The 22,832-nt window shown below is 45.1% G+C and overlaps 1 protein-coding gene across 4 annotated transcripts in view; it reads left to right on the forward strand.

Annotated features, from left to right (window-relative positions):
- pomt2 (protein-O-mannosyltransferase 2) overlaps positions 1-22,832 on the forward strand; it is a 196,266-nt gene that overhangs the window by 44,553 nt on the left and 128,881 nt on the right. The gene's annotated exons all lie outside the window — the stretch shown is intronic.

Raw genomic sequence — 22,832 nt, forward strand, 5'->3', positions numbered from 1 at the left:
TCAAATGTAAGCCAATAAAATATACCCTGGATATCTCAGAATCTTGCCTTTCAGGATTCTCTATCATTTGTCTGCATCTGATGTTTTGTTCAATCCTATCCTATTATTTACTGATGAATATAGATATGTCAGGAATAAAAGTAGATATGTCAGTAATAAAAGAATGACTAGGGTAAGAGTGGGGCCAGTCAAGGACAGTAATGGGAAGTTGTGCGTGGAGTCCGAGGAGATAGGAGAGGTGCGAAATGAATATTTTTCGTCAGTATTCACACAGGAAAAAGACAATGTTGTTGAGGAGAATACTGAGATTCAGGCTACTAGACGAGAAGGGCTTGAGGTTCTTAAGGAGGAGGTGTTAGCAATTCTGGAAAGTGTAAAAATAGATAAGTCCCCTGAGCCGGATGGGATTTATCCTAGGATTCTATGGGAAGCTAGGGAGGAGATTGCTGAACCTTTGGCTTTGATCTTTATCATTGTCTACAGGAATAGTGCCAGAAGACTGGAGGATAGCAAATGTTGTCCCGCTGTTCAAGAAGGGGAGTAGAGACAACCCCGGTAACTATTGACCAGTGAGCCTTACTTCTGTTGTGGGCAAAGTCTTGGAAAGGTTGATAAGAGATAGGATGTACAATCATCTGGAAAGGAATAATTTAATTAGAGATAGTCAACACGGTTTTGTGAAGGGTAGGTCGTGCTTCAAAATCCTTATTGAGTTCTTTGAGAAGGTGACCAAACAGGTGGACGAGGGTAAAGCAGTTGATGTGGTGTATATGGATTTCAGGAAAGCGTTTGATAAGGTTCCCCACGGTAGACTACTGCAGAAAATACAGAGGCTGGGGATTGAGGGTGATTTAGAGATGTGGATCAGAAATTGGCTAGCTGAAAGAAGACAAAGGGTGGTGGTTGATGGGAAATGTTCAGACTGGAGTCCAGTTACTAGTGGTGTACCACAAGGATCTGTTTTGGGGCCACTGCTGTTTGTCATTTTTATAAATGACCTGGAGGATGGCGTAGAAGGATGGGTGAGTAAATTTGCCGATGACACTAAAGTCGGTGGAGTTGTGGACAGTGCGGAAGGATGTAACACGTTACAGAGGGACATAGATAAGCTTCAGAGCTGGGCTGAGAGGTGGCAAATGGAGTTTAATGCAGAAAAGTGTGAGGCGATTCATTTTGGAAGGAATAACAGGAAGACAGAGTACTGGGCAAATGGTAAGATTCTTGGTAGTGTGGATGAGCAGAGAGATCTTGGTGTCCATGTACATAGATCCCTGAAAGTTGCCACCCAGGTTGAGAGGGTTGTTAAGAAGGCATACGGTGTGTTAGCTTTTACTGGTAGAGGGTTAGAGTTTCGGAGCCATGAGGTCATTTTGCAGCTGTACAAAACTCTGGTGCGGCCGCATTTGGAGTATTGCGTGCAATTCTGGTCACCGCATTATAGGAAGGATGTAAAAGAGTAAATAGGGTGGTCAATGGGACTTTAAACTAGAGAGTGGGGGGGAAGGGAAAGTCAGGGAACCAAGAGGTGAAGTAATCAGTGGGAAGCGTAGCTGCTTAGGAATACAAAAAAGCACGAAAAGGCAGAACTCAGGAGAGGTTACGATAGTCCCCATCTCACAAAATATGACAGTGTATGGAGAGGCTCAGTAAACCAAGGTCCACCACACGAAGAAAACAAAAAGGGACGATCAGTAGAGAATTAAAGGTGCTATATTTAAATGCGCGCAGTGTACGGAACAAGGTAGATGAGCTTGTGGCCCAGATTGTGACTGGCAGGTATGATGTGGTAGGCATCACAGAGACGTGGTTGCAGGGGGTTCAGGACTGGCATTTAAACATCCAGGGATTCACAACCTATTGACAAGACAGAGGTGGGCAGGGGAGGCGGGGTTGCCTTGTTAATTAGGAATGAAATTAAATCAATAGCACTAAACGACATAGGGTCAGATGATGTGGAGTCTGTGTGGGTAGAGTTGAGGAACCACAGAGGCAAAAAAACCATAATGAGAGTTATGTACAGGCCTCCTAACAGTGGTCAGGACCAGGGGCACAAAATGCACCACGAAATAGAAAGGGCATGTCAGAAAGGCAAGGTCACAGTGATCATGGGGGACTTCAATATGCAGGTGGACTGGGTAAATAATGTTGCCAGTGGACCCAAAGAACGGGAATTCATTGAATGTTTACAGGAGGGCTTTTTGGAACAGCTTCTGGACTTAGTGTTATGTAATAGGACATAGAACATAGAACAATACAGCGCAGTACAGGCCCTTCGGCCCACGATGTTGCACCGAAACAAAAGCCATCTAACCTACACTATGCCATTATCATCCATATGTTTATCCAATAAACTTTTAAATGCCCTCAATGTTGGCGAGTTCACTACTGTAGCAGGTAGGGCATTCCACGGCCTCACTACTCTTTGCGTAAAGAACCTACCTCTGACCTCTGTCCTATATCTATTACCCCTCAGTTTAAAGTTATGTCCCCTCGTGCCAGCCATTTCCATCCGCGGGAGAAGGCTCTCACTGTCCACCCTATCCAACCCCCTGATCATTTTGTATGCCTCTATTAAGTCTCCTCCTAACCTTCTTCTCTCCAACGAAAACAACCTCCAGTCCATCAGCCTTTCCTCATAAGATTTTCCCGTCATACCAGGCAACATCCTGGTAAATCTCCTCTGCACCCGCTCCAGAGCCTCCACGTCATTCCTATAATGCGGTGACCAGAACTGTACGCAATACTCCAAATGCGGCCGTACCAAGTTCTGTACAGCTGCAACATGACCTCCCGACTCCGGAAGTCAATCCCTCTACCAATAAAGGCCAACACTCAATAGGCCTTCTTCACCACCCTATCAACCTGGGTGGCAACTTTCAGGGGTCTATGTACATGGACACCTAGATCCCTCTGCTCATCCACACTTTCAAGAACTTTACCATTAGCCAAATATTCCGCATTCCTGTTATTCCTTCCAAAGTGAATCACCTCACACTTCTCTACATTAAACTCCATTTGCCACCTCTCAGCCCAGCTCTGCAGCTTATCTATATCCCTCTGTAACCTGCTACATCCTTCCACACTATCGACAACACCACCGACTTTAGTATCATCTGCAAATTTACTCACCCACCCTTCTGCGCCTTCCTCGAGGTCATTGATAAAAATGACAAACAGCATCGGCCCCAGAACAGATCCTTGTGGTACTCCACTTGTGACTGTACTCCATTCTGAACATTTCCCATCAACCACCACCCTCTGTCTTCTTTCAACTAGCCAATTTCTGATCCACATCTCTAAATCACCCTCAATCCCCAGCCTCCGTATTTTCTGCAATAGCCTACCGTGGGGAACCTTATCAAACGCTTTGCTGAAATCCATAGACACCACATCAACTGCTCTACCCTCATCTACCTGTTCAGTCACCTTCTCAAAGAACTCAATAAGGTTTGTGAGGCATGACCTACCCTTCACAAAGCCATGCTGACTATCCCTGATCATATTATTCCTATCTAGATGATTATAAATCTTGTCTCTTATAATCCCCTCCAAGACTTTACCCACTACAGACGTGAGGCTCACCGGTCTATAGTTGCCGGGGTTGTCTCTGCTCCCCTTTTTGAACAAAGGGACCACATTTGCTGTCCTCCAGTCCTCTGGCACTATTCCTGTAGCCAATGATGACATAAAAATCAAAGCCAAAGGTCCAGCAATCTCTTCCCTGGCCTCCCAGAGAATCCTAGGATAAATCCCATCAGGTCCCGGGGACTTATCTATTTTCAGCCTGTCCAGAATTGCCAACACCTCTTCCCTACGTACCTCAATGCCATCTATTCTATCAGCCTGGGGCTCAGCATTCTCCTCCACAACATTATCCTTTTCCTGAGTGAATACTGACGAAAAATATTCATTTAGTATCTCGCCTATCTCTTCAGACTCCACACACAATTTCCCATCCCTGTCCTTGACTGGTCCTACTCTTTCCCTAGTCATTCGCTTATTCCTGACAGACCTATAGAAAGCTTTTGGGTTTTCCTTGATCCTTCCTGCCAAATACTTCTCATGTCCCCTCCTTGCTCGTCTTAGCACTCTCTTTAGATCCTTCCTCGCTACCTTGTAACTATCCATCGCCCCAACCGAAACTTCACACCTCATCTTCACATAGGACTCCTTCTTCCTCTTAACAAGAGATTCCACTTCCTTGGTAAACCACGGTTCCCTCGCTCGACGCCTTCCTCCCTGCCTGACCGGTACATACTTATCAAGAACACGCAGTAGCTGATCCTTGAACAAGCCCCACTTATCCAGTGTGCCCAACACTTGCAGCCTACTTCTCCACCTTATCCCCCCCAAGTCACCTCTAATGGCATCATAATTGCCCTTCCCCCAGCTATAACTCTTGCCCTGCGGTGTATACTTATCCCTTTCCATCATTAACGTAAACGTCACCGAATTGTGGTCACTGTCCCCAAAGTGAGTCAGATTTGATTAAAGATCTTAAAGTAAGGGAACACTTAGGAGGCAGTTATCATAATATGGTAGAATTCAATCTCCAATTTGAAAGAAAGAAGGTAGAATCAGATGTAAAGGTGTTACAGTTAAATAAAGGTAACTGCAGGGGCATGAGGGAGGAACTGACGAAAATCGACTGGGAGCAGAGCCTACTGGGAAAGACAGTAGAACAGCAATGGCAGGAGTTTCTGGGAGTAATTGAGGACACAGTACAGAGGTTCATCCCAAAGAAAAGAAAGGTTATCAGAGGGGGTATTAGGCAGCCATGGCTGACAAAGGAAGTCAGGGAATGCATCAAAGCAAAAGAGAAAGCCTATAATGTGGCAAAGAGTAGTGGGAAGTCAGAAGATTGGGAAGGCTACTTAAACAAACAGAGGATAACAAAGAGAGAAATAAGGAAAGAGAGGATCAAATATGAAGGTAGGCTACCCAGTAACATTAGGAATGAATCTAAAAGTTTCTTTAAATACATAAAAACAAACGGGAGGCAAAAGTTGACATTGGGCCGCTCCAAAATGCCGCTGGTAATCTAGTGATGGGAGACAAGGAAATAGCTGAGGAACTAAATAAGTACCTTGCGTCAGTCTTCACAGTAGAAGACATGAGTAATATCTCAACAATTCAGGAGAGTCAGGGGGCAGAGTTGAATATGGTAGCCATCACAAAGGAGAAAGTGCTAGAGAAACTAAGAGGTCTAAAAATTGATAAATCTCCGGGCCCAGATGGGCTACATCCTAGAGTTCTAAAGGAGATAGCTGAAGAAATAGTGGAGGCGTTAGTTATGATCTTTCAGAAGTCACTGGAGTCAGGGAAAGTCCCAGAGGATTGGAAAATCGCTGTTGTAACCCCCCTGTTCAAGAAGGGAACAAGGAAAAAGATGGAAAATGAAAGGCCAATTAGCCTAACCTCGGTTGTTGGCAAGATTCTAGAATCCATCGTTAAGGATGAGATTTCTAAATTCTTGGAAGTCCCTCACCAATAAATTCTGGTGGAGAGGAAACCCGAGACACTACACGTGTAGTGTCTCCCACCCGCCCTCCTCCTCTAACCTAATAATAAAACCCATTGGTGTGAGGTAAGTACCATATTGTATTATTATTATTATTTTTAAAAAATAATTTAGTTGTGAGCCAGATCTTGGTTGAAAGTTAGAGGGATGGCAGGGAAGGGAGTGCAATGTTCCTCCTGCAGGATGTTTGAGGTGAGGGATGCCGTTAGTGTCCCTGCTGATTTTACCTGCAGGAAGTGCTGCCATCTCCAGCTCCTCCAAGACCGAGTTAGGGAACTGGAGCTGGAGTTGGAAGAACTTCGGATCATTCGGGAGGCAGAGGGGGTCAGAGATAGCAGCCTCAGGGAATTAGTTACACCAAAGATTGGAGATAGATGGGTAACTGTAAGAGGGATTGGGAAGAAGCAGTCAGTGCAGGGATCCCCTGCGGTCGCTCCCCTGAGTAACAAGTATACCGCTTTGGATACTTGTGGGGGGGGGGGGGGACTTACCAGGGGTAAGCCATGGGGTACGGACCTCTGGCACGGAGTCTGTCCCTGTTGCTCAGAAGGGAAGGGGGGAGAGGAGCAGAGCATAAGTAATTGGGGACTCGATAGTCAGGGGCACAGATAGGAGATTTTGTGGGAGCGTGAGAGACTCACGTTTGGTATGTTGCCTCCCAGGTGCAAGGGTACGTGATGTCTCGGATCGTGTTTTCCGGGTCCTTAAGGGGGAGGGGGAGCAGCCCCAAGTCGTGGTCTACATTGGCACTAACGACATAGGTAGGAAAGGGGACAAGGATGTCAGGCAGGCTTTCAGGGAGCTAGGATGGAAGCTCAGAACTAGAACAAACAGAGTTGTTATCTCTGGGTTGTTGCCCGTGCCACGTGATAATAAGATGAGGAACAGGGAGAGAGAGAGCAATTAAACACGTGGCTACAGGGATGGTGCAGGCGGGAGGGATTCAGATTTCTGGATGACTGGGGCTCTTTCTGGGGAAGGTGGGACCTCTACAGACAGGATGGTCTACATCTGAACCTGAGGGGCACAAATATCCTGGGGGGGAGATTTGTTAGTGCTCTTTGGGGGGGTTTAAACTAATGCAGCAGGGGCATGGGAACCCGGATTGTAGTTTTAGGGTACGGGAGAATGAGAGTATAGAGGTCAGGAGCACAGATTTGACGTCGCAGGAGGGGGCCAGTGTTCAGGTAGGTGGTTTGAAGTGTGTCTACTTCAATGCCAGGAGTATACGAAATAAGGTAGGGGAACAGGCAGCATGGGTTAGTACCTGGGACTTCGATGTTGTGGCCATTTCGGAGACATGGATAGAGCAGGGACAGGAATGGATGTTGCAGGTTCCGTGGTTTAGGTGTTTTAGTAAGCTCAGAGAAGGAGGCAAAAGAGGGGGAGGTGTGGCGCTGCTAGCCAAGAGCAGTATTACGGTGGCGGAGAGGATGCTAGATGGGGACTCGTCTTCCGAGGTAGTATGGGCTGAGGTTAGAAACAGGAAAGGAGAGGTCACCCTGTTGGGAGTTTTCTACCTATTTTCCAAATAGTTCTAGGAATGTAGAGGAAAGGATGGCTAGGATGATCCTGGATAAGAGCGAAAGTAACAGGGTAGTTATTATGGGAGACTTTAACTTTCCAAATATTGGCTGGAAAAGATATAGTTCGAGTACATTAGATGGGTCGTTTTTTGTACAGTGTGTGCAGGAGGGTTTCCTGACACAATATGTTGACAGGCCAACAAGAGGCGAGGCCACGCTGGATTTGGTTTTGGGTAATGAATCTGGCCAGGTGTTGGATTTGGAGGTAGGAGAGCACTTTGGGGACAGTGACCACAATTCGGTGACGTTTACGTTAATGATGGAAAGGGATAAGTATACACCGCAGGGCAAGAGTTATAGCTGGGGGAAGGGCAATTATGATGCCATTAGGCGTGACTTGGGGGGGATAGGTTGGAGAAGTAGACTGCAAGTGTTGGGCACACTGGATAAGTGGAGCTTGTTCAAGGATCAGCTACTGCGTGTTCTTGATAAGTACGTACCCGTCAGGCAGGGAGGAAGGCGTAGAGCGAGGCAACCGTGGTTTGCCAAAGAAGTGGAATCTCTTGTTAAGAGGAAGAAGGAGGCCTATGTGAAGATGAGGTGTGAAGTTTCAGTTGGGGCGATGGATAGTTACAAGGTAGCGAGGAAGGATCTAAAGAGAGAGCTAAGACGAGCAAGGAGGGGACATGAGAAGTATTTGGCAGGTAGGATCAAGGAAAACCCAAAAGCTTTCTATAGGTATGTCAGGAATAAGTGAATGACTAGGGTAAGAGTAGGACCAGTCAAGGACAGGGATGGGAAGTTGTGTGTGGAGTCTGAAGAGATAGGCGAGATACTAAATGAATATTTTTCGTCAGTATTCACTCAGGAAAAAGATAATGTTGTGGAGGAGAATGCTGAGACCCAGGCTATTAGAATAGATGGCATTGAGGTACGTAGGGAAGAGGTGTTGGCAATTCTGGACAGGCTGAAAATAGATAAGTCCCCGGGGCCTGATGGGATTTATCCTAGGATTCTCTGGGAGGCCAGGGAAGAGATTGCCGGACCTTTGGCTTTGATTTTTATGTCATCATTGGCTACAGGGATAGTGCCAGAGGACTGGAGGATAGCAAAAGTGGTCCCTTTGTTCAAAAAGGGGAGCAGAGACAACCCCGGCAACTATAGACCGGTGAGCCTCACGTCTGTAGTGGGTAAAGTCTTGGAGGGGATTATAAGAGACAAGATTTATAATCATCTAGATAGGAATAATATGATCAGGGATAGTCAGCATGGCTTTGTAAAGGGTAGGTCATGCCTCACAAACCTTATCGAGTTCTTTGAGAAGGTGACTGAACAGGTAGACGAGGGTAGAGCAGTTGATGTGGTGTATATGGATTTCAGTAAAGCGTTTGATAAGGTTCCCCACGGTAGGCTATTGCAGAAAATACGGAGGCTGGGGATTGAGGTGATTTAGAGATGTGGATCAGAAATTGGCTAGTTGAAAGAAGACAGAGGGTGGTGGTTGATGGGAAATGTTCAGTATGGAGTTCAGTTACAAGTGGCATACCACAAGGATCTGTTCTGGGGCCGTTGCTGTTTGTCATTTTTATCAATGACCTAGAGGAAGGCGCAGAAGGGTGGGTGAGTAAATTTGCAGACGACACTAAAGTCGGTGGTGTTGTCGACAGTGAGGAAGGATGTAGCAGGTTACCGAGGGACATAGATAAGCTGCAGAGCTGGGCTGAGAGGTGGCAAATGGAGTTTAATGTAGAGAAGTGTGAGGTGATTCACTTTGGAAGGAATAACAGGAATGCGGAATATTTGGCTAATGGTAAAGTTCTTGGAAGTGTGGATGAGCAGAGGGATCTAGGTGTCCATGTACATAGTTGCCACCCAGGTTGATAGGTTTGTGAAGAAGGCCTATGGAGTGTTGGCCTTTATTGGTAGAGGGATTGAGTTCCGGAGTCAGGAGGTCATGTTGCAGCTGTACAAAACTCTGGTACGGCCGCATTTGGAGTATTGCGTACAGTTCTGGTCACAGCATTATAGGAAGGACGTGGAGGCTTTGGAGCGGGTGCAGAGGAGATTTACCAGGATGTTGCCTGGTATGGAGGGAAAATCTTATGAGGAAAGGCTGATGGACTTGAGGTTGTTTTCGTTGGAGAGAAGAAGGTTAAGAGGAGACTTAATAGAGGCATACAAAATGATCAGGGGGTTAGATAGGGTGGACAGTGAGAGCCTTCTCCCGCGGATGGAAATGGCTGGCACGAGGGGACATAACTTTAAACTGAGGGGTAATAGATATAGGACAGAGGTCAGAGGTAGGTTCTTTACGCAAAGAGTGGTGAGGCCGTGGAATGCCCTACCGGCAACAGTAGTGAACTCACCAACATTGAGGGCATTTAAAAGTTTATTGGATAAGCATATGGATGATAATGGCATAGTGTAGGTTAGATGGCTTTTGTTTCGGTGCAAATCGTGGGCCGAAGGGCCTGTACTGCGCTGTATCGTTCTATGTTCTATTTTATCTCGCCTATCTCTTCAGAGTCCACACACAACTTCCCATCCCTGTCCTTGACTGGTCCTACTCTTACCCTAGTCATTCTTTTATTCCTGACATATCTATAGAAAGCTTTAGGGTTATCCTTGATCCTACCTGCCAAAGACTTCTCATGTCCCCTCCTGGCTCCTCTTAGCTCTCTCTTTAGGTCCTTCCTAGCTAACTTGTAACTCTCGAGCGCCCTCACTGAACCTTCATGTCTCATCTTTACATAAGTCTCCTTCTTCCTCTTTGCAAGTGTTTCGACTGCTTTAGTAAACCACGGTTCCCTCACTCGACCACTTCCTCCCTGCCTGACAGGTACATACTTATCAAGGACACGCAGTGTCTGTTCCTTGAGCAAACTCCACATTTCCATTGTGCCCATCCCCTGCAGTTTTCCTCTCCATCCGATGTATCCTAAGTCTTGCCTCATCGCATCATAATTGCCTTTCCCTCAGATATAACACTTGCCCTGCGGTATATACCCATCACTAAAGTAAACGTAATCGAATTGTGGTCACTATCACCAAAGTGCTCACCAACCTCCAAATCTAACACTGTCCTGGTTCATTACCCAGTACCAAATCCAAAATGGCCTTGCCTCTCATTGGCCTATCTACACACTGTGTCAGGAAACCCTCCTGCACACAGTGGACAAAAACGGACCCATCTAATGTACCCGAACTATAACGTTTCCAGTCAATATTTGGAAAGTTAAAGTCCCCAGAACAACTACCCTGTTGCTTTCGCTCCTATCCAGAATCATCTTTGCAGTCCTCTCCTCTACATCTCTGGAACTTTTCGGAGGCCTATAGAAAACCCCTAACAGGGTGACCTCTCCTTTCCTGTTTCTAACCTCAGCCCATACCCAGCTTGGGCTGACAAGTGGCAAGTTACATTCACGCCACACAAGAGAGCATCTAACCATCACGCCAGAATATTCAATAGCATTACCATCGCTGAATTCCCCACAATCAACATCCTAGAGGTTACCATTGACCAGAAACTGAACTGGACTAGCCACATTAATACTGCAACTACCAGGGCAGATCAAAGGCTAGGAATCCTACGATGCGTGACTTGCCTCCCAAGCAGCAGATACCTGGGAATCCCGCCACCTGGAGGTTCCCCTCCAAGTCACTCAGCACCCTGACTTGGAAATGTATCTCCGTTCTTTCACTGTCGCTTGACAACATCCTGGAATTCCCTCCCTAACAGCACAGTGGGTGTACCTACACCTCAGGGACTGCAGTGGTTCAAGAAGGGCAACTAGGGATGGGCAATAAATGCTGGTCTAACCAGCGACACCCACACCCCGTATATAAATTTAACAAAGAAAGGAACTTGCAAAAAACTTTGATTTTTTTGGGTACCTTAATACGCAAGAACAAAGAGCAATACAGCACAGGAACAGGCCCTTCAGCCCTCCAAGCCTGTACCGGCCATGCTGCCACCCTTGGCCAAAACCCTCAGCACTTGTGCCGTATCCCTCTATAACCATCCCATCCATGTATTTGTCGAGATGCCTTTTGAATGCCGTATTGCTTCCACAACCTCCCCTGGCAACGCGTTTCAGGCACTCACCACCCTCTTTGTAAAAAAACCTGCCTCGTGTTAAACGTTTTAGTTGCTGTTATATGAAGAGTCTAAAGTTCTGTTCCTTTTTCACAAACACACATTTATTTCATTCCAACAGCCTCTGCAAAAAACTCTAACCATCCATCACCTGACAGAGGCCACCTGAAGCCCCTTTAAATATCCGTGTCAATTAATGGATACTTAACATAAATGAGACAACTAATTGCAATGTCTCTTAAGCCATTACTTAACAGTCTCCCCTTCCTTGGAGAAAAAAAAAATTAGGTGAAAACAAAATTTCAAGAAACTCAAAAACACACACATGATTTCCACCAGTTTTTTTTTGTTTGGACGAGAAAAAGAAACAGTCACAGAAACGAGCGCCCTTCATTAACAATATCCAAAGGTTTCTGTGAACTCGCCCCTCTTTTCGTAAAACAGTCTGACAGTTGATAGCTCCTGTCGACCCATTTAATTTTTGTTATTTCCCCTCTGTCCAACATCTGCTTCAAACTTGTGATGTCTATCCGTAACCTCTTTTCATTGACACTTTTTGTAGAGTGCACATTTTCCCACAGGGATTTATTGTCAATGTGACAGTCAATAGGTATATTACCCAAATCCCCTCATCCCAAAATTTCTGTCAATACCATACTTATATAAAAGGCCATATCCACCGCCTCTGCAAGGCTTAACGTCTCAGCAGCCAAAGTGCTTTTTACCACTCTCCTTATTTTCTTTGTTTCCCACACAAGCGGGCAACATTTACCATTGTTCCCCAAAAGGAAAATTATAAAACCACCTGTGCTTGAAACCCCATCACATAAATTTGCGTAGGACGCATCACTATAAACTGAGTTTCAAGTGCTTAAAGTCACCTAAAACCAGGAACTTCAAAACACACTCCTGCATTTTTAGTTTGGCCAACGCTTTATTTGCTCTTATTATGTCTTCCACTTTGGGATCATTCATTTTTGTACTCAACTCTAAGACATCAAAACTCACGTCCGGTCTAGTCTGTCTACCTAACCAGTTCAGTTGCCCAATTAAACTTTGCAGTTGCTCTTTTTCTATCTTTGAAATCATTGCGTCTTTTTGTGAAACTCGGCCATGACTAATTGCTATTGGGGTGATGCTTTCCAAATAAGATTGCTGAGGTAAAGTTGCCCCTAACTTAGTCTGTCCAATTTCCAGTCCAATATATTTAAATGCACCGGAAGCCTGACTTCCAACCCTGAATTCTTTCCTCAAACCAGAGTTACAATAGCTTCAAAATTATTAGTCCCACCCCACAAAAAATCATCAACATGCATCATAAAAATGCCAGAAAGAGTTCCTTTATAGTGCCAGTAAAACATTGCAGGATCTGCTTTCAACTGGCAACAGCTTAACTTTAACAAAACTGACCTTACCGAAAAATACCAGACTCTCAGAAGGTAAGAAGGTAAGTAAGTGATTTTTACTTTTATACCTTTTTTCAAATTGTGTGTGTCGGGGGGAAACTGAAGTGACATCACAGAAAAGCTGTGACCTGAGTGGCTGGTTGGGATTCTAACCTAAATTTTAAAAAAAAATTTGAGTATTTGGGAACTAATTAAACATAATAACTTAATTATGATTTAGAGGATATCTAAGCCAGAGATCGGAGAGTATTATAGTTAGCTATCGCATTTCTATTAGAAATCTAGTGCTAGGAAACAGATAGTTGACAGTAACTTTGCAATTAAAAAAAAAAAGTATTTAAAAAAAAAAGACAAATTTTAATTTTAATTAATTGACGCAATGTCAGTTAGAGGGGTGCTGTGCTCTGACTGTGAGATGTGGCAGGTCCGGGAGGCTTCCAGCGTCCCGGATGGCTTCATCTGCAGAAAGTGCACCCAACTGCAGCTCCTCACAGACCGCATGGTTCGGTTGGAGCAGCAATTGGATGCACTTAGGAGCATGCAGGTGGCGGAAAGCGTCATAGATCGCAGTTATGTAAATGTGGTCACACCCAAGGTGCAGGCAGAGAAATGGGTGACCACCAGAAAGGGCAGGCAGTCAGTGCAGGAATCCCCTGTGGTTGTCCCCCTCTCGAACAGATATACCCCTTTGGATACTGTTGGGGGGGATAGCCTATCAGGGGAAAACAGCAGCAGCCAGAGCAGTGGCACCACGGCTGGCTCTGATGTTCAGAAGGGAGGGTCAAAGCGCAGAAGAGTAATAGTAATAGGGGACTCTATAGTCAGGGGCACAGATAGGCGCTTCTGTGGACGTGAAAGAGACTCCAGGATGGTATGTTGCCTCCCTGGTGCCAGGGTCCAGGATGTCTCCGAACGGGTAGAGGGAATCCTGAAGGGGGAGGGCAAACAGGCAGAGGTCGTTGTACATATTGGTACTAACGACATAGGCAGGAAGGGGCATGAGGTCCTGCAGCAGGAGTTCAGGGAGCTAGGCAGAAAGTTAAAAGACAGGACCTCGAGGGTTGTAATCTCGGGATTACTCCCTGTGCCACGTGCCAGTGAGGCTAGAAATAGGAAGATAGAGCAGACAAACACGTGGCTAAACAGCTGGTGTAGGAGGGAGGGTTTCCGTTTTCTGGACCACTGGGAGCTCTTCCGGGGCAGGTGTGGCCTGTATAAGATGGACGGGTTGCATCTAAACCGGAGAGGCATAAATATCCTGGCCGCGAGGTTTGCTAGTGTCACACGGGAGGGTTTAAACTAGTATGGCAGGGGGGTGGGCACGGGAGCAATAGGTCAGAAGGTGAGAGCATTGAGGGAGAACTAGGGAATAGGGACAGTGTGGCTCTGAGGCAGAGCAGACGGGGAAAAGTTGCTGAACACAGCGGGTCTGGTGGCCTGAAGTGCATATGTTTTAATGCAAGGAGCATTACGGGTAAGGCAGATGAACTGAGAGCTTGGATTACTACTTGGAACTATGATATTGTTGCCATTACAGAGACCTGGTTGAGGGAAGGGCAGGATTGGCAGCTAAACGTTCCAGGATTTAGATGTTTCAGGCGGGATAGAGGGGGATGTAAAAGGGGAGGCGGAGTTGCGCTACTTGTTCGGGAGAATATCACAGCTATACTGCGAGAGGACACCTCCGAGGGCAGTGAGGCTATATGGGTAGAAATCAGGAATAAGAAGGGTGCAGTCACAATGTTGGGGGTATACTACAGGCCTCCCAACAGCCAGCGGGAGATAGAGGAGCAGATAGGTAGACAGATTTTGGAAAAGAGTAAAAACAACAGGGTTGTGGTGATGGGAGACTTCAACTTCCCCAATATTGACTGGGACTCACTTAGTGCCAGGGGCTTAGACGGGGCGGAGTTTGTAAGGAGCATCCAGGAGGGCTTCTTAAAACAATATGTAAACAGTCCAACTAGGGAAGGGGCAGTACTGGACCTGGTATTGGGGAATGAGCCCGGCCAGGTGGTAGATGTTTCAGTAGGGGAGCATTTCGGTAACAGTGACCACAATTCAGTAAGTTTTAAAGTACTGGTGGACAAGGATAAGAGTGGTCCGAGGATGAATGTGCTAAATTGGGGGAAGGCTAATTATAACAATATTAGGCGGGAACTGAAGAACATAGATTGGGGGCGGATGTTTGAGGGCAAATCAACATCTGACATGTGGGAGGCTTTCAAGTGTCAGTTGAAAGGAATACAGGACAGGCATGTTCCTGTGAGGAAGAAAGATAAATACGGCAATTTTCGGGAACCTTGGATGACGAGTGATATTGTAGGCCTCATCAAAAAGAAAAAGGAGGCATTTGTCAGGGCTAAAAGGTTGGGAACAGACAAAGCCTGTGTGGCATATAAGGAAAGTAGGAAGGAACTTAAGCAAGGAGTCAGGAGGGCTAGAAGGGGTCATGAAAAGTCATTGGCAAATAGGGTTAAGGAAAATCCCAAGGCTTTTTACACATACATAAAAAGCAAGAGGGTAGCCAGGGAAAGGGTTGGCCCACTGAAGGATAGGCAAGGGAATCTATGTGTGGAGCCAGAGGAAATGGGCGAGGTACTAAATGAATACTTTGCATCAGTATTCACCAAAGAGAAGGAATTGGTCGATGTTGAGTCTGGAGAAGGGGGTGTAGATAGCCTGGGTCACATTGTGATCCAAAAAGACGAGGTGTTGGGTGTCTTAAAAAATATTAAGGTAGATAAGTCCCCAGGGCCTGATGGGATCTACCCCAGAATACTGAAGGAGGCTGGAGAGGAAATTGCTGAGGCCTTGACAGAAATCTTTGGATCCTCGCTGTCTTCAGGGGATGTCCCGGAGGACTGGAGAATAGCCAATGTTGTTCCTCTGTTTAAGAAGGGTAGCAAGGATAATCCCGGGAACTACAGGCCGGTGAGCCTTACTTCAGTGGTAGGGAAATTACTGGAGAGAATTCTTCGAGACAGGATCTACTCCCATTTGGAAGCAAATGGACGTATTAGTGAGAGGCAGCACGGTTTTGTGAAGGGGAGGTCGTGTCTCACTAACTTGATAGAGTTTTTCGAGGAGGTCACTAAGATGATTGATGCAGGTAGGGCAGTAGATGTTGTCTATATGGACTTCAGTAAGGCCTTTGACAAGGTCCCTCATGGTAGACTAGTACAAAAGGTGAAGTCACACGGGATCAGGGGTGAACTGGCAAGGTGGATACAGAACTGGCTAGGCCATAGAAGGCAGAGGGTAGCAATGGAGGGATGCTTTTCTAATTGGAGGGCTGTGACCAGTGGTGTTCCACAGGGATCAGTGCTGGGACCTTTGCTCTTTGTAGTATATATAAATGATTTGGAGGAAAATATAACTGGTCTGATTAGTAAGTTTGCAGACGACACAAAGGTTGGTGGAATTGCGGATAGCGATGAGGACTGTCTGAGGATACAGCAGGATTTAGATTGTCTGGAGACTTGGGCGGAGAGATGGCAGATGGAGTTTAATCCGGACAAATGTGAGGTAATGCATTTTGGAAGGGCTAATGCAGGTAGGGAATATACAGTGAATGGTAGAACCCTCAAGAGTATTGAAAGTCAAAGAGATCTAGGAGTACAGGTCCACAGGTCATTGAAAGGGGCAACACAGGTGGAGAAGGTAGTCAAGAAGGCATACGGCATGCTTGCCTTCATTGGCCGGGGCATTGAGTATAAGAATTGGCAAGTCATGTTGCAGCTGTATAGAACCTTAGTTCGGCCACACTTGGAGTATAGTGTTCAATTCTGGTCGCCACACTACCAGAAGGATGTGGAGGCTTTAGAGAGGGTGCAGAAGAGATTTACCAATATGTTGCCTGGTATGGAGGGCATAAGCTATGAGGAGCGATTGAATAAACTCGGTTTGTTCTCACTGGAACGAAGGAGGTTGAGGGGCGACCTGATAGAGGTATACAAAATTATGAGGGGCATAGACAGAGTGGATAGTCAGAGGCTTTTCCCCAGGGTAGAGGGGTCAATTACTAGGGGGCATAGGTTTAAGGTGAGAGGGGCAAGGTTTAGAGTAGATGTACGAGGCAAGTTTTTTACGCAGAGGGTAGTGGGTTCCTGGAACTCACTACCGGAGGAGGTAGTGGAAGCAGGGACGATAGGGACATTTAAGGGGCATCTTGACAAATATATGAATAGGATGGGAATAGAAGGATACGGACCCAGGAAGTGTAGAAGATTGTAGTTTAGTCGGGCAGTATGGTCGGCACGGGCTTGGAGGGCCGAAGGGCCTGTTCCTGTGCTGTACATTTCTTTGTTCTTTGTTGTTCTAGATGCATCATTTAATCCATATACACATTTGTTCAACTTCCAGAGTACCCTTTCTGTGTTAGCTGCTTCTTTAGGAGGACGGAGAAAAATGTCTCTCTGGAGCTGATGCCCCTGCAAAAAGGCAGCTTTTATATCTATAGATTGGCATTCCCATGCCTTTGTGGCTAATAGAGCCAAGAAGATCTTTAAAATAACCTTTCTTGCTGTAGGTGAATCTACCCTTAAATCCTGATCTTCTAAGTTTTCTTCAAACCCCCTTGCCACAAGCCTGGCCTTTGCCTTATAACTTCCATCCGGAAGAACCTTTTCCATGCAAATCCATCTGTGGGGTAGAGATCTTTGTCCCCTATCCGGTACTTCCGTGTATACCCCAAATTCACTCCAACTATGCAATTGCTTCTTTAATAACGTTTTCATCTAATTTATTTGAGGCCACCAGAATCTCACGTGCATGTGGGCTCCTACTCCTATTAGTATTCGTAGTCTTACTCATGTTCTGAGATCTTGGCAAACTATGTCCCCTCTCCTGCCTGGTATCTCGTTCTGTACTGCTACTGCTTGATCTTTCCCTTCTGCTGTGGGATGTCCTTTCAATAGTTCTCGACCTTTTCCTGCGGACCTGTTCACTATCCGATGTACTATCTGAACTGGCACTGCGTTTCTGTGCCCTCCATTTTTGAACTTCGTTTCCCAATCCATTGTCTTGACTCCTTCCCCTGAATGCTGTACATTCAACCAATGTTTATACTTTCCAGCGGCCTTCCCTGCTCTACTAATAACAGTTGCATCCTTCCATTGACTAGACCCTTCAGGCAAGTATGTCACTTTTGTACCAACTTTTGGCAGTTGCCCTTTCGGAAAAATGGCCTGTTCTAATTCATCAGAAATGTTGTGTTCCTCCACAAAAACCCTGTCAATATCAGTTAATTGGTCCTCATAGTTCTGTAACATGTGCGTACCAGGTGACTCTGGTTCCTTGTCATGTCTGTCTGCTCTGTCTAAATTTGAAAATGTGTAATCTGTACCCATTATCCTTGATGAATGTACCCTAACAGTTTGATTACCATGTTCCAAAATAATTGTTTTGCCATCTATGCCTATGATCTTCCCTGGGCCTTTCCATTCATTAGAATTGTCTCTCTTATAGTATACCATGCCTCCTTGCTGAAAAACGGCATCTGATGGCCGTACGTTATGTCTTAAAGCTCTGCGAATTCTTTCAGAGACTTCTGCTTCCAAAAAAGCTTTTCTACTGCGATGAAATGCATGTAAATGTTCAGCAAAACCAGAGCTAATTGTAGTCCCCTCCCAAGCTGTAGGCTGGTCATCCAAAATGGACGGAATTTTAGGATTTCTACCAAACACTAATTGATAAGAACATAACATAAGAACTAGGAGCAGGAGTCGGCCATCTGGCCCCTCGAGCCTGCTCCACCATTCAATGAGATCATGGCTGATCTTTTGTGGACTCAGCTCCACTTTCCGGCCCGAACACCATAACTCTTAATCCCTTTATTCTTAAGAAAACTATCTATCTTTATCTTAAAAACATTTAATGAAGGAGCCTCTACTGCTTCACTGGGCAAGGAATTCCATAGATTCACAACCCTTTGGGTGAAGAAGTTCCTCCTAAACTCAGTCCTAAATCTACTTCCCCTTATTTTGAGGCTATGCCCCCTAGTTCTGCTTTCACCCGCCAGTGGAAACAACCTGCCCGCATCTATCCTATCTATTCCCTTCATAATCTTATATGTTTCTATAAGATCCCCCCTCATCCTTCTAAATTCCAACGAGTACAGTCCCAGTCTACTCAACCTCTCCTCGTAATCCAACCCCTTCAGCTCTGGGATTAACCTAGTGAATCTCCTCTGCACACCCTCCAGTGCCAGTACGTCCTTTCACAAGTAAGGAGACCAAAACTGAACACAATACTCCAGGTGTGGCCTCACTAACACCTTATACAATTGCAGCACAACCTCCCTAGTCTTAAACTCCATCCCTCTAGCAATGAAGGACAAAATTCCATTTGCCTTCTTAATCACCTGTTGCACCTGAAAACCAACTTTTTGCGACTCATGCACTAGCACACCCAGGTCTCTCTGCACAGCAGCATGTTTTAATATTTTATCATTTAAATAATAATCCCTTTTGCTGTTATTACTACCAAAATGGATAACCTCACATTGTATTCCATCTGCCAGACCCTCGCCCATTCACTTAGCCTATCCAAATCCCTCTGCAGACTTCCAGTATCATCTGCACTTTTTGCTTTACCACTCATCTTAGTGTCATCTGCAAACTTTGACACATTGCCCTTGTTCCCCAACTCCAAATCATCTATGTAAATTGTGAACAGTTGTGGGCCCAACACTGATCCCTGAGGGACACCACTAGCTACTGATTGCCAACCAGAGAAACACCCATTAATCCCCACTCTTTGCTTTCTGTTAATTAACCAATCCTCTATCCATGCTACTACTTTCCCCTTAATGCCATGCATCTTTATCTTATGCAGCAACCTTTTGTGTGGCACCTTGTCAAAGGCTTTCTGGAAATCCAGATATACCACATCCATTGGCTCCCCGTTATCTACTGCACTGGTAATGTCCTCAAAAAATTCCACTAAATTAGTTAGGCATGACCTGCCCTTTATGAACCGATGCTGCGTCTGTCCAGTGGGACAATTTCCATCCAAGTGCCTCGCTATTTCTTCCTTGTTGATAGATTCCAGCATCTTCCCCACTACCGAAGTTAGGCTCATTGGCCTATAATTACCCGCTTTCTGCCTACCTCCTTTTTTAAACAGTGGTGTCACGTTTGCTAATTTCCAATCCGCCGGGACCACCCCAGAGTCAAGTGAATTTTGGTAAATTATCACTAGTGCATTTGCAATTTCCCTAGCCATCTCTTTTAGCACTCTGGGATGCATTCCATCAGGGCCAGGAGACTTGTCTACCTTTAGCCCCATTAGCTTGCCCATCACTACCTCCTTGGTGATAACAATCCTCACCTGTCATAGCTTCATTTCCATCAGTCACTGGCATGTTATTTGTGTCTTCCACTGTGCAGAACGACCCAAAAAACCTGTTCAGTTCCTCAGCCATTTCCTCATCTCCCATTATTAAATCTCCCTTCTCATCCTCTAAAGGACCAATATTTACCTTAGCCACTCTTTTTTGTTTTATATGTTTGTAGAAACTTTTACTATCTGTTTTTATATTCTGAGCATGTTTACTCTCATAATCTATCTTACTCTTCTTTATAGCTTTTTTTAGTAGCTTTCTGTTGCCCCATAAAGATTTCCCAGCCCCCAAGCTGGGGACTATAGTCCCCAACCATCTGCAATGAATTCTTTGCATGTACTGCCCATGCTAAAGCTGAATTTAGCCTGCAATTTGGTCGATCTGCCAAAATATTCCGAAGCATGTCATCGATGACAGCATGATTTCTTTCACAGACACCATTACTAAATGGGCTTTCTGCACCCGTATTCATAACTCTGATATTCATGTTTTCACACATATCCCTAAACTCATCATTAGCAAATTCTCCCCCATTGTCCGTAAGGATTTTTGCCGGTGCACCCATTCCTGTCCCTATCCATTTTTCCACGATTTGATCCAGAATTACTCTCTTTTCTTTACTTCGTACAATCGTTGATTGACTAAATCTGGTTGCTAAATCTACAAAATGCAAAATGAATATATTATTTGCTTTCTCCCAGATCTTAAGGTCCATGGCCACAATGTCGTTAAAATCCCTGGCCAACGGTAGGGTTACTATCGGTCGTGCTGGTGTCCTTCTGTACTTCCTACAAACTTCACAGCGGTTACTAACATGCTCTATCAGTTTAGTATAGTCGTCATCCCTTACCGCTGCATCCTTTAATAAAATTTTCAGCCTCCGAGGAGACGGATGTGCAAATTGCCTATGCAGTTTTAATACCACAAGCTTTTTATCAGCTAAAGTCGCATTTTCAACTGCCATTAGCACATCCTTAACCACTCTACTTGATATATTATTTGTCAGGAATGGAATACAATAGTGTCCTGACTGTGTAAATTGTAAGTCTACCGTCTTTCCAAAAACTGTTGCCTTATCCTGTTCCATATCCAGTTTCATGTGTGCTTTCTTCATCGACGGTCTGCTCAGAAACAAAGGTATCTCACTTGATACAACATCTGTGCTAATGAAATGATTCACTCCGGCAATATTGCAAGGGATCACCACTCCTTTCAGCGACTTCAGAGTATTATCATCCCCAAACCTGAAACTTGTGGAACTTTCAAATTCCTTAACCTTGTTATGATTTTCAGCATTCAAAGAGTCCAGGTAACATTTTAACCAGTCAATTCCACACACAGTAGATGTGCAGCCACTGTCCAATACAGCACAGTTGAAGGATTCTGCAACCAACACCCTCATTACCGGCGTAAAACTGCTTGTCAATAGGACAATGCCTTCTTTCCGGTCACTATCTTTTTCCTCTTCTGACTTTTCCGTGTCATGTGTCGCCTCAAACACTCTATCATAACGAGTTGGACAGTTGAAAGCATAATGGTATTGAGAGTCACATCGAAAACATCGATTTATCATGCCCCGTGCATTTCTGGGGTTCATCTTCCAGGTTCGAACTGGGTTTCTGTCTTCATAATTTCCTTGTCTCCGTCTCCTTCTATAGTCTTGAGCCCTGTTCGTAGCCATACGATTTCGCCATCCTGTTAGTAGTGTATCTTCCATATTCTGCCTTATTGCAGGCTGACCTATTTGGGTCATCAGAGCCATTGGAATCGAATGTTCCCCAGAAACTTTTGTAAAGCTTTTGTCACCTGTTCGAATAAGGTATCCTTATCAGTAAACTGAACTCCTGTCAAAACCAGGAGCCTATCCATGTTGCTCACTCTAGCACAGTCAAGTAATTTAAAGGCCAACACAGACTGGAAATTCCAGATTGTGTTTCTGCAGCCTTTTATATAGTCTGCCAAATTCCATTATGTAGTCTTCCATGGAGATATCCTCCATTTTCCGGAACTTATCAAAATCCGACCATGCTTCATACGCACTTAACAAGTCATCTTTCTTATAAATCTTATCCATATAATGTAATAAAGTCTCCAGACCTTCTTCTGAGTCTAACTCTTCCAATTCCAGCTCAGAAAGCACTTTGTTTTGGATTTTACTGCCATATGGTAGAGAAAGAGCCAATGCCATACCTTGTTTTCTCTTTCCCAAAGCAGTTACCTTAGTCCACATAACTACTGCACTTCTCCATTGGTCGTACAATTCCCTTTCAGAAAATAAGGGAGGATAGTCATATCCAGCCATCTTTATCCTTGGTTCAGCCAGATATCCCTTTTTTTTTTCCTTTTCTCACTCACTCCTTGGTTTGATCTGGAAAAGTTGTATCTTTCAACCCTTCACATTTACACAGCAACCACCCTCTGCTACCAATTGTTAACCGTTTTAGTTGCTGTGATATGAAGAGTCTAAAGTTCTGTTCCTTTTTCACAAACTCACATTTATTTCATTCCAACAGCCTTTGCACAAAACTCTAACTACACATCACCTGACAGAGGCCAGCTGAAGCCCCTTTAAATATCAGTGTCAATTAATGGATACTTAACTAATTGCAATGTCTCTTAACCCATTACTTAACACCTCGCACATCTCTAAACTTTGACCCACAGACCTTAAATCTATGCCCCCTGGTGACTTGACCCATCCACCCTGGGAAAGAGTGCCTGCCCATCCACTCTATCCATATCCCTCATAATCTTGTAGGCCTCTATCATGTCACCCCTCCACCTCCGTCTTTCTAATGAAAACAGAGCAAGTCTATTCAGCCTCTCCGCATAGCTAACACCCTCCAGACCAGGCAACATCCTCGTAAACCTCCTCTGCACCCTCTCCAAAGCCTCAACATCCTCCTAGTAATGTGGTGACCAGAATTGTGCGCAATAT

The sequence above is a fragment of the Scyliorhinus torazame genome, chromosome 2 (genome assembly GCF_047496885.1).
Source record: "Scyliorhinus torazame isolate Kashiwa2021f chromosome 2, sScyTor2.1, whole genome shotgun sequence".
In the NCBI taxonomy this organism is placed as follows: domain Eukaryota; kingdom Metazoa; phylum Chordata; class Chondrichthyes; order Carcharhiniformes; family Scyliorhinidae; genus Scyliorhinus; species Scyliorhinus torazame.